Source organism: Candoia aspera, chromosome 2 (assembly GCF_035149785.1).
Source record: "Candoia aspera isolate rCanAsp1 chromosome 2, rCanAsp1.hap2, whole genome shotgun sequence".
Classification (NCBI taxonomy): domain Eukaryota; kingdom Metazoa; phylum Chordata; class Lepidosauria; order Squamata; family Boidae; genus Candoia; species Candoia aspera.
The window spans coordinates 68,594,641-68,607,317 of NC_086154.1; the positions used below are offsets into that span (position 1 = coordinate 68,594,641).

At 39.5% G+C, this 12,677-nt stretch overlaps 1 protein-coding gene across 2 annotated transcripts in view; it reads right to left on the minus strand.

Annotated features, from left to right (window-relative positions):
- The window catches only part of SGCD (sarcoglycan delta), a 504,550-nt gene that overhangs the window by 201,267 nt on the left and 290,606 nt on the right, over positions 1-12,677 (minus strand). Inside the window, exon 1 of one of the 2 annotated variants that reach the window (XM_063292141.1) lies at positions 2,916-3,074. The exons of the other annotated variant lie outside the window; for it this stretch is intronic. The gene's annotated coding sequence lies outside the window, so the exon portion shown is untranslated. Of the gene's footprint in view, positions 1-2,915; positions 3,075-12,677 lie in introns of those variants that run through there. 2 annotated transcript variants of the gene reach the window in all.

Genomic DNA, 12,677 nt, shown 5'->3' on the forward strand with positions numbered 1-12,677 from the left:
TACCAAGTCATCTTGTCTGCCTGCTCAGGAATCTGTATAACGGCCAAGTAGCAACAGTAAGAACAGACCACGGAACAACGGACTAGTTTAAGATTGGGAAAGGAGTACGGCAGGGTTGTATACTTTCACCCTACCTATTCAACATGTACGCAGAACACATCATGCAACGTGCTGGGCCTGAGGAATCCAAGGCTGGAGTTAAAATCGCTGGAAGAAACATTAACAATCTCAGATATGCAGATGATACCACTTTGATGGCTGAAAGCAAAGAGGAACTGAGGAGCCTTATGATGAAGGTGAAAGAAGAAAGTGCAAAAGCTGGCTTGCAGCTAAACCTGAAAAAAACCAAGATTATGGCAACCAGCTCGACTGATAACTGGCAAATAGAGGGAGAAAATGTAGAAGCAGTGAAAGACTTTGTATTTCTAGGTGCAAAGATTACTGCAGATGCTGACTGCAGTCAGGAAATCAGAAGACGCTTAATCCTTGGGAGAAGAGCAATGACAAATCTCGATAAAATTGTTAAGAGCAGAGACATCACACTGACAACAAAGGTCCGCATAGTTAAAGCAATGGTGTTCCCCGTAGTAACATATGGCTGCGAGAGCTGGAGCATAAGGAAGGCTGAAAGAAGGAAGATTGATGCTTTGGAACTGTGGTGTTGGAGGAAAATTCTGAGAGTGCCTTGGACTGCAAGAAGATCAAACCAGTCCATACTCCAGCAAATAAAGCCAGACTGTTCACTTGAGGCAATGATATTAAAGGCAAAACTGAAATACTTTGTCCACATAATGAGAAGACAGGACACCCTGGAGAAGATGCTGATGCTAGGGAGAGTGGAAGGCAAAAGGAAGAGGGGCTGACCAAGGGCAAGATGGATAGATGATATTTTAGAGGTGACAGACTCGTCCCTGGGGGAGCTGGGGGTGTTGACCACCGACAGGAAGCTCTGGTGTTGGCTGGTCCATGAAGTCACAAAGAGTCAGAAGCGACTGAATGAATAAACAACAATAAAAAACTCAACCAAAATTAGAAACAACATAAATAATGTTAAATAGTAGCCAAGACTCATGACACCACATCTTCAATATAACTTGACCAAGAAATGGGCTCAGCCATACTATCATGGCTCAGGCCTGATGGGAAAATCAGGTTTTTAATATTTTGCAGAGGCCCAGCCAGGTCAGGGCAAATCTAATTTGGTACGGTAGCATTCTTCAGATATCTGAAGCATTGTCGTAAGGAATAAAATTTAGCTCTAGCAAACCCTTCTGGAAAGATATAAATATCTATGTTTGATTAAAGTAATCAAACTCTAGTCTTATTACTGGTCAGTAATAAGACTAGAGTTTGATTATTTTTTTTAATCAGCACAAATTTTAACCATTTCTTTTCTTACATTTTGAATTATTGCTTGGGCCTGTTTAATTTCCAGCCCAGACATCAAAGCAGCCAGATTTCTTGAATGAACATGCTACTATGAAACAATCAGTTCTAGATAATCTGCAGATATTCTTTTTCCATCATCTAGATTTGATGGATATATTTTTCTTACTTTACTTTATGGTCTGATTGTCCAGACCTCACATCTCTTCATTTAAAATGAACCCATCAAATATACCCATCTGCCTGCCTTTATATATATCTACAGACATTATTTCCCTTTAACCTATTTCTTGATAGGATTTAAACTATTTTCTGGAGTGGCTGATTCTGTTTCTTTACTTCACTTAGTAGTGACTTCTCCCATTCTGTCTAAAAGTTGACTATAAAACTCCTAGCCCTGTGCCCCTCTGTTCTGGATTTTCATGCTGCTCATACATCTAAAAGTATCAATATCAGCACAGGCTACACAGTTCTACAGTCCAACCTAACTGCTGCTAATTAATGCAAAAATATGGCTTCTGCTGCCTCATACATTAACTCGGCTTTTCATTTAACACTGCTGTTCCCCTCAAGACAAAGTAGGGCAAGGGAAATGCTCAGGACAGAAATAAAATACATGTTGAAGAGATCTGAGAAAAATATTTTTTTCTGCTAGGCTGAGTCTAGGCAAACAGAAAATGGAAGGAAGGTTGTTTCAAAGTACTTCTCATGCTGTGCAACTACTTTTAAAGAGAGAGAAAACATGCCAGCTAAGGTTTAATGGTCACTGGTGAGGAAAGGCAATAAACTTTAATGGCCCAAAATAGAGCACTGCTTAACAAGACACACATTCACTTGTGATTTGCAAGAGGGAAGCCCTATTTTTAAAATAATGTGTTCAGGAAATATTTATTTGGCAAAATGTCTCATCAAAAGTAGCAGGTGGCACTGAATGGAGTAGTCTGGAGAAAAAAAGTTTCTCTGAAACTTTCCTGAATTATATTGTAGTGCATTTCCTATTATTTTGCAACAATTCTGTGTAACTGTAGAGAAATAAATAGGATTCTAGCATTATTGTCTTGTGATTTCCAAGTGATTTCCAAGTGTACTGCTTAAACATTCCTCCAAACTACTCAGACTTTGCCTCAGTCTCCTCTTTGTAAAATAGCTATATCTGAATATTATAGTTGCACTGATAGCAATTTCTGATACATATTAGCTGATCACATATCTTATATATTAAACAGAACTATCCAACTTTCTCTAGCTCATCCATACACACCACTGGTAAACTTTAAAAACTGTATTATGTAGTTATAAGTACATATGTACTTAATGCGGGGAGAGTTGACAAATATTCATGCCCATTTAAAGAGAAAGCAGAAGCATTAGAAGCTGGAAAGACGACCAACCAAGCCCTCCATAAATGTAGTGACAGATCTCCAACTTCTTTCTCCATTAACTGAGCACCCGACAGTCCCTATTCCTATAGAACAAAAGAGCAGCAATGCCCAGTAAAGCTGCATTAAGAAAGAACAAAAGCCTCTTACCTCTTTTGTGGGGAAGCCAAAAGAACAAAACAAAATCCAGGATATGCCAACGTGGGGGCAAGAGGGAAGATGCCGTGTTGCTTTCAGAGGCGTGCAAGGCCTACCCCGTGTTCAGAAGCTGCCCCTGTCAGATTTTCCAGCAGCAGAACCGTGGCCAAGTCCCTGCCCATGCCCAAAGAATTTCCTGAACAGCATTCCCGTTCTTTCTCTAACTGTTTTGAAACCACACTCTGTCTTTTACTTCAATAAGGCTTTGTCAGGCCAAGTTACAGCTACTGGTCTGGCTCCAGATAGCAATTGAAAACACATGTGTTTTGCATGAAAGCTTCCCCACATACTTTCGTGCCTCTGCATCACACACAGGGACCTGGCATGTTTTGCATTGGGAAAGCTACAGCAAATCATTTCTGCAACAAATGTGTATGCTATTTTTATTATTTTCTATTCAAGACTGCTATATGCTTCTCCTTTGTTTTAGCCTTGCGAACCAGGAGAAACTTTCCTGGTATTTACTTTTTCGCTGCACCAAGCCCGCAAAGAAGGATTCAGATTCCTATGCAGTCCACCACCCTCCCTTTACCTAGCTTTCTCTCGTGTTTTAATTTCAATTGCGTAAAGGGAAGGTTTATTTTTAGAAGCTCTAGGCTCTGCTCAGCACATTGCTGTGTATCCTAATCTTGACATGTAGCACTGTAAGCTGAAGATACTAAAAATACTACAATTATGCCTGAGCTCTCGGATTCTTCTCTACTGTGACAGTCCCTCACAATAATTCCCCAAATAGTTTTTTTTGAGTGCCTATAAGAAAAAATTGGTTTAGCTTAAGTAATAGGAGAGACATATGCTTTATCTTTTGTCACAATGGCTCCCCTTGATACTTTTCCATTCCCTATGATACCATAGATCAAGGTTTGCTTTTTTAAAAAAATATTTTATTTTTCTGCTGCTTCAGATACCCAAAAATTGACATGAGTTTCTGCAGAAGACCATATAGTTATCTCTCTGTACTCAAGTAAGGTCCACCAGAAAGGGGAAAAAAACAGCAGCATAATTGTTTAGATAACAATATAGTAAAAGAAAGATTGAAGAAATAATTATTTCTCCTAACTTTGAAAATCCTGTGCAGATAATTTTATCCTTTTTAAAAAAAAAGTTACTCATTTTCACAGTGTGGTTGTCACCCAATTGGCCAATACATTAGTCTGCCCATACATTAGTCTGCACCAACATGGCTGAATGGGGGCTGAAGGAAAGTGGAATAAATACATATACATTCAAATATAAATAGCGAACAGTACTATTTCTTACTCATTTTCCATACTCTGCCTAACATTGCTTAATCTGACAGGGAGTAGTATGATGGGTATGTATCTATGTCTTTTCATGCTGTCCAAAAGGTTTTAGAAGAGATGTTAAATATAACTGAACTGTCCTGTTTGCTTCATGAATGAGAAGACCAGCTCTTCTAAATGAATCCTCATGCACACATATGTAGAAAATAATTTTGGTTCAATGAAAATGAACATAAGTTTTTTAAAAAAAATAGCATTTAAAAGCATTTTAACATACCTGTCAGCCAAGTTCACATGTCAGTTAAAGTGGTTGATGTTTATGGAGTTCTTTCTATAATAAATATTTATCCTGCAAATAAATTCACCCATATAACAAACTTATGATACACACATTAGCAATCAAACAAATCCATCAATGCATTTTAAAAGCCAGAAGATTTAGATCAGACCTAAGGAATCTCTGTCTTGCATACTGAAAAATGACTACAAAATTCCCAATCTAGCACAAGCTTTGCCTACTGTTCTGTCTTTTCTAGAATCTCCCCTTTCCATCCCTGCCACAAGGAAAGGCTGCATCTTACAGAGATGGGGAGAAACAGTGAGCTTACTGGGATACTGGAGATACTGTAAGTTCTGCCTTGCCCACAGCACTGCAAAAGGGAGATATTCGACTGCAGAGCAGAATCCAGAAGAGACCTTCCCCCTGCAACATTTCTAGTTGAATGTTTAGACCCTAGGTGAATGTTTTTTGTAGGCAAAAAACTATGAGGATAGTCTTTGGGGTAGGAAGGAGAAAGATTACCTACTCTGCTATCCTACCATTATTTCTCTGCTTATACTACACTGCAGCACTAAAGTGGTATTGGACAGAAGTTGGCCAGGTGATACATTGTTCAAGTCCAAGGAAAGGAAACAATAATAAAAAAAAAACCCTATGTAATTTCAGTACGTTCAATATATTTAGTGTCAGACTTCCCTCCTGACTGTCTAGACTGAAACACTTATTCCATGGAATAAAAACCTGAGAGCTGTGATTAATAATATTTATCAGAAGGAAGAGTAAGTTTACAATACAGTAATTCTAGCAAGGACTCCACTTTCAAATGAGAAATATATATATAGGAAATTTAAGGTGACAAAACTCTTGTCTGTTTCCTTATATTTTTTTCCAGGCAGATGGGAGAAGACCTTCATTGTTTTGTTAACTGCTAATCCTTGAAAAATCACATACAGGCATTTGCTTGCAACCGCCCAGAGTCCTCCGTATGTGGGAGATGGGTGGTGATAAAAATATGATAGATAGATAAATAAATAAATAAATACATATCAACTGAGCTAATACAGGAGAAAAAGTCAGGGGCACAGAGATATCTTGCCCGTAACATCCTCTGAAACCATCTGTGAATTTACTGTAGAGGTCTAAAAAAGAAACTATAGTGATGTTTATGAGAACATGATATAATTCTATCTATGATTCAAAACTTTCATGAGGCTAGACATATCACAGTTGCAGAATGATCTATTATAATCAATATCTTGAACTATCCCCCAGAGTGGAACTGGTAGTTGATGGCCAGGAAAGATAGTGGTGGTAGTAGCAGCAGCAGCAGCAGCAGCTGGCAAAGGAGGGATGGATGTAATAAATCCATTGGTAGTGCACACACAACATACTGGCTTCTCTTCCCCTCTTCAAGAGTTTCATTCATTTAACTAAGAATTCATGAAATAATTAACAGTGTTTCAAAATAAAACAGTGTTTCAAAATAAAACACCAAAAAACACAACAATAGTTGTACAGGTCTTCAGAGTCGTCTAACTGCTCTATTTACAGTATTTCAGTAACCCTTAAATCAGCCAGTTAGAGTAAGATCCCATGTTGCATATTGAGGGCAGAGGTTGAGAGGGAATAGGTTTCTTAAAGGTTTAACTAGTTCCTGGTTAACAGCTTTTTTTTTTAATCCATTCAATTGTGCCCGATTCTCCCTGCAGTATTCTTGGCAAGATTTTCGGAAGGGTTTGCCATTGCCTGCTTCCTGGGGCTGAGAGAGAGGGACTGGACCAAGGATATCCAGCTGGCTTTGTGCCTAAGGCAGGACTAGAACTCAAGGTCTCCTGGTTTCTAGCCCAGTGACTTAACCACTATACAAACTGGCTCTCCAACAGCTTTTACTATTTGCTATTAAAAATGTGTGTTTAAATATTAAGCATGTGGCAACTCTTTTCAATGGGGATCAATCAATCAATCTGCTCATTCTCACTCAATATAATATTTTGCCAATATATATGTAAATCTGAGTTCTCTGACTTTCCACACTGAAAGGCTTGATATATAACTGTCAGTTAATTCCCATCTTGGTCATCCAAGCTACAAATGCTAATATAGACTTACTACTATACTAGAGGGAAAAAAGAGGTCCTCAACATTTTTTAGCTGTTTATGGAGATAAAATATGTCACTACACAGATATGACCATTGTTCAGTTCATGCCATTTAGGTAGCACCGAACATAGTATAAATAATACCTGGTTTATATAAAACCATTACATGTGCTGTAAAATTGAGGTGCAGCATTGAAAGTTTTGCTGACAGCTGAAGTTGAATACGAGTTGATATAATATGAGTGGATACACACATGTATACACAGCATGTTCTCACTGACAAAATAATGCTGCATTTACAGTGAGGCCATTGCAATGATACGTAATGAACAAGGTGATTTTTGCATGGTTTTACACAAAGATCTGCAGCTATGAATCTTCATTTCCGGAGCATCACACCCTAAGAATGGACCTATGCTTGGATGAAATCATTATGTCTGGGGAGGTAGGAAGAGGAACAAGTACCAAAATATGCCTCATGAATCATGCTGCAAACCCCATAACCTACATACTTGCATATGATGTTGGGATATAAGTATGGAAAAGCAGGATTTGCACTGTGATGTCACAATATATATTTTGTCATTTTTGCATCACTGCAATTAGCAGCAGACGTCTCTGGAGGAGATTATGTTGACCCGCTACAATCAAGGGATAAATTCTATTCCCTATAAATGAGTTTTCTGCAAAGGTCATATCTGAGATAAACTCTAGAAGGACTTCAGTACTGTGACATTTGCCACTTAAGCACTGCTAGAAACTGACCTTTTGGTCAAACATACTCCTCCTCTGCAACCACAGCCTATACATCTAATTAGCCTGCTGGCTTCTATCGTTTCTTGCCATAACAAATCTTTATTTAAAAGGGTAACGTTTTAAAATTGACTATGAGAGATTTTAGGAGGTCTTAAAAATGTGAGTTTCTTTACAGAAATGGACAGATTGTAATAATTGCTTCACTTCCAATTACAAATTAATAATATATTTCAGGAGCACATAAACAACACCCTAGTAGATATAAAATTTTAGTGTCTGTCCAGACCCTCAGATCAGTGCTCCTTTTGGAAACTTCTCAGCAACTCTAATAAATCTCATCCAAGTTGCCTTTCCTCTAGTCACACATTCTGACAATATTCTGGGTAGCTGATTAAATAATCAATTACACCAATGGCTTTACATTTGTTTTTAGTGATCAAGTCACAGAAAAAAAATATAGAGATTTATATTGAGACTGTACAGAGAACAGTTTGGGATCCTAGTCCACAGGTCTGGAAAAAGGCCAATCCACTCCAGGTCATTCTGGAAATAGTCTAATATACGTCCACATGTAATATATGCATGAGCACATCCAGAACAACAACAACAACAAAAAAGGGGGGGAAGGGATACAGAGAAACATATGTTATATTAGTCCAATTCCCAGTAGAGAGTTTGAGCTCCATTGAATAACCTTGGGCTGCCCACACCTGGTAAGTCCCACTAGGGCTCATGTTGGTTAGTGTAACTGAAAATACCACACAGGATATATACTGTGTAAAATAGAGAAATCCCCCAAGAGGGGTGGGGGTGGAAGTCATGTAAAGTTCTGTACATGGGAGCATGTCATAAGTAACATCTACATATATATCTCTCTGCTCTGAGTTTAAGGGAAAGTAGCCTGCATGGACGCAGTGGCGCTGCGGGTTAAACCGCTGAGCTGTCGATCGGAAGGTCGGCGGTTCGAAACCGCACGGCGGGGTGAGCTCCCGTTGCTAGTCCCAGCTCCTGCTCACCTAGCAGTTCGAAAACATGCAAATGTGAGTAGATCAATAGGTACCGCTTCGGCGGGAAGGTAACGGCGTTCCGTGTCGTCATGCTGGCCACATGACCCGGAAGTGTCCTATGGACAACGCCGGCTCCAAGGCTTAGAAACGGAGATGAGCACCGCCCCCTAGAGTCGGACTCGACTGGACTTTACGTCAAGGGAAACCTTTACCTTTACCTAGCCTGCATGTTCCCCTCTGATAGATGCAAGAAACCTAGATGTTTGTGAGGAGGTGGAGCATGACAAACTATTGAGCTATGCACTTTGAAAATATATATGTTTTAGGTGTCAATATCATCATCAACATCATCATCATTAGAATATGCCGCAGTTTGCAGCAATAGCAGCCCTTGCAGTGAAAAACAAACATGCTAATTTTCAGTTATATTAAAGGGGAGTTATGTAAAATTTATAAGGACTTATCATTCCCTTTTTAGACTTCAGTGGAGCTGATTGCTTGGGGTTAAAGCTGAAGCATAAAGACTTAATTGGGGGGGGGCGTTATCCCCCTAAAATAAATCGGTCACAAGGTGAAAACATTGACACATAATTCCTGGTAAAAGATTGAATAACAATGAGGTGAAGAAAGTGTAACTCTAAAAAAATCATTTCAACCTCCACAGTCTCACCACCTATATGTGATGCTATTATTGAGATGACCAGTGGTGACCATTTTGATTTAAGGACCTGCCTGTCACTGGCATCCAAAAAACTCTGCTTCTCTCTTTTTTCAACATGGCATTTTATGTAAACCACGAAGATGATGGTGGCAATGATATAGTTTGCTTTAGAGCAGGAGTCTCCAAACTCTTCAGCTTATCAACCCCTCCATGAAGTTCCAGATGGTTCATCAACCACCAAACATTTATTATATCAAAATAAGTTAAGAAATACTACTTTAACTAATAGTACTACAAACAACAACAACCACCACCCCTTGGGGTTGATATTGACCATTTTGGGAAACCTTGCTTTAGAGACTGGGTATCACCCTTAAAAGCTCTCAGAATTCCAGAGAAACAAAACAAGCCCTTAGCTCCTTGGAGGCCCAGAACTGGAAGGTTCCAGCCCATCTGTTTTGCCCCAGGAAATGAAAATCTTTTCTAAATAACCCCATCCACTTTATTATTCATTTTTTGGCAGTCTTGTGTAGACTCCTATTTTATATTTTATTATTAGTAAACATTTCAACATATTATAGAGATGCTAAGGATCAGAGTCAGAAGTTTACAAAAGAATGGAAAAATATCTGCATGAAAGTATAGGTAGTCCTCACTTAATAACCATTCGTTTAGTGATGGTTCTTACAACAGTGCTGGAAAAACCAACTTACAACCAGTCCTCACATGACCATCGCAGTGTCCCTGTGGTCACATTATCATGATTTGGGCGTTTGGCAACCAGTTTGCATTTATGACTGTCACACTGTCCCATGGTCACACGATCACCATTTTTGACCTTCCCGGATGGCTTCTGGCAAGCAAAATCAATGTGGAACCACATGATTTGCTTAACAACCACGTGGTTCATTTAACACCTGATGTGATTTGCTTAACAACTGCTGCAACAAAGGTAATAAAATTGGGTCGCATTTGTTTAATGACCACTTTGCTTAGCAACCAAAACTCTGATCCCAATTGTGGTTGTTAAGCGAGGACTACCTGTATATGATCTGTTTGTGGCAGTGGAATTTTTGCAAGGAATAGTTAGACAAGATAGTCACTTTCCTTTGTTATGCCCTTCTCAGTTACTAAGGTAAAACAGGCTCTGGAAATGATACAGACCAGTAAGCTACTTAGATGTATCTCCTGCAAACTTTTATCCTCCTACATCTAATTTTATAAAATGCTAGAGAGGAAAGAGTAGTATTTCTTTCTGGAGATTCACTGACTTAGTTAAGTACAGCATTCCCTAATGCCCTTGGCTGCAAATCAGTGGCAGCAGATTGCTGCAAATACAAAACGAAACACATACTACATCCATACCCACAGAAGGAATGCTATTACTGGGGGGGAAAAAGAATTGATGAGCTTGGCCCCAGGTGACTGCATGAACCTCTCCTGATTGTTTTCTTGGAAGTGGTTTTCTGTTGTCTTCTTTTGGGATTTTTTTCCCCAGCTGAATCTGTAGTCCTGTGTTTCTGGGTGGTTTCTCATTTAAACATATAGCTGTTTAAAAAGAAGTTCGTTCAAGATGCAACTTGCTATATCAGCAAGATTTATACACTTGCTTTATTTTTAAAGGAGGTGACAGATACATGCTTCCATTTAAAAAAATGAAAAACAATCAGTTTCCCATGACACCCAGACTTGGGGAACATTGTTTTGTGGAAACAAAGCTCAAACTGTTCATATTGTTGGTGCCTTTTCAACATACAGCTGTTCCTTTGCTGTCTAGAAACTGACTGTGAAAATCACAAAAGAAAACTTTCCTACAAATGCAATCTAGAAAGTTACAACAGCACTGGGAAATAAGTAGGTCTGGTGCGTAGTGTCAGGAGGTTTATCTGGAGAAAGAAATAAGTTAACTTGGGTGCTAAGGGTGTGACTGTACTCATCTGCATCTGATGGGAGTCAGAAGCAAAGGAAACAGGATGAAAGGTTAATCAGTTGTGGGAAGAGTTTGGGGAGTGTTGGCAGATACAGTGGCATCCGCAAGGCCATAAGAATTGAGGATCTCCAGCACAGAGGAGAAGGTTGTCCAGAAGAATAGAGAGGGAAGAAATAAATCTCAGAGTCTGTGGAGCTGTGGGTGCAAGCCACTTCACATGGATAGATATACCCAGGGGAGAAAGGAGAGAAACAGAGGTTTTGCCTGAATGCAGAGGCTAGGAAAAAGAGGAGAAAGAGCAAACAGATTGGGAAGTTCAAGGGGTTTGGATTGGTTGGCAATGTGGGTAGAGTCCGGCAAGTTTCAGCAATGTGGAACACCCATTGGGTTTCAGCTGGGGGATGAGCATGACCAAGAGGAGGAGACATTGACTAGATTCAGACAGGCCAGGATAGAGGAAGTTGAGGAATGAACCAGCTAAGGAGAGAGTGACACATGGCTGCATGAGACTTATGGAAAGACAGCATGGCTGCAAGCATCTTTACCAAGGGAAAGGGGGGTGGGGGGAGAGAAAAAGTGAGAGCGAGAGAGAGAGAGAATCCTCAGTGAGAGGATTCACTAAGGGATTAATTTCCACTGAATTCAGTAGCTACTGTTGTTTAAATTTCTTCTTGAGCCTATGCAATATGCGCTCACATATGTATTTATCTCTAAATGCAAACTGTAAAATACAGCTGTTCTTGTCCATTCATAACTACGGCCTAATATTTTTCTTACTGGGTTCATGGGAGAGTGTGGGTGAAGTTATCCATTAGTTCTCCCCCGGCTGGTTGGATAGTAGGCAGCAGGCTTGTTTACAGTGATTTAGAGAGAAGCTGAAAGAATCCTAATGGAAGAATCCCTGAGGGATCAGCTTCTTAACTCAGGACCAGCCACTGCAGGAGCTACACAAATATGAAACGAGAAGAGAGGAAAGGGAGAAAAGCATGATCCCAAGATCCACTGCAACCATTTCATTTAGTGGAAAACAACAGTCCCACATGGTGTATGACTTAGGCCTATAGCACAACTGGGAAAAGAAGGATTTGTGTTTGGCTCTTCCATTACCCAAGTAACAAGCCTGTCAGTATCTGTGAAGGCCTAGTGAATTCATCAGGATTTACTCCAAAAGGAAAACTCTATAGAATTGTAAGTTAGAGAGGTGTTAGAGCATGCTGGCTGGGGAATTCTGGGAGTTGAAGTGCATAGATCTTCAAGCTGATGAGGTTAAGAAACACTGGGTTAGAGGACCAAATCATTAATTTATTTGAAAAGTAATCCACATCCTGGGTTTTCCTGGACCAAAGCCAAAAAGTAGGCAGAAAAATATTTTTAATGCTATTTGATAATTAGATAATAGTATTCATAATTTGTGAGAGTTGGTTTGGTGTCATGGTTAAGGCACCAGACTAGAAACCAGGAGATCTTGAGTTCTAGTCCCACCTTAGGCATAAAGCCAGCTGGGTAAACTTGGGCCAGCCACTCTCTCTCAGCCCCAGGAAGCAGGCAATGGCAAACCATTCCAAAATGGTTTGCTAAGAAAACTGCAGGGACTTGTCCAGGCAGGCCCCCAGAATCAACACTGACTTGAAGGCACAAAAAAATATATGTCATAATTTGTACAATAATAGTTACAGTATATTTAGGAAATCTTATTCCACATTTTGCAGTATTTATTTACAGTGGTTTTTAAAAGAG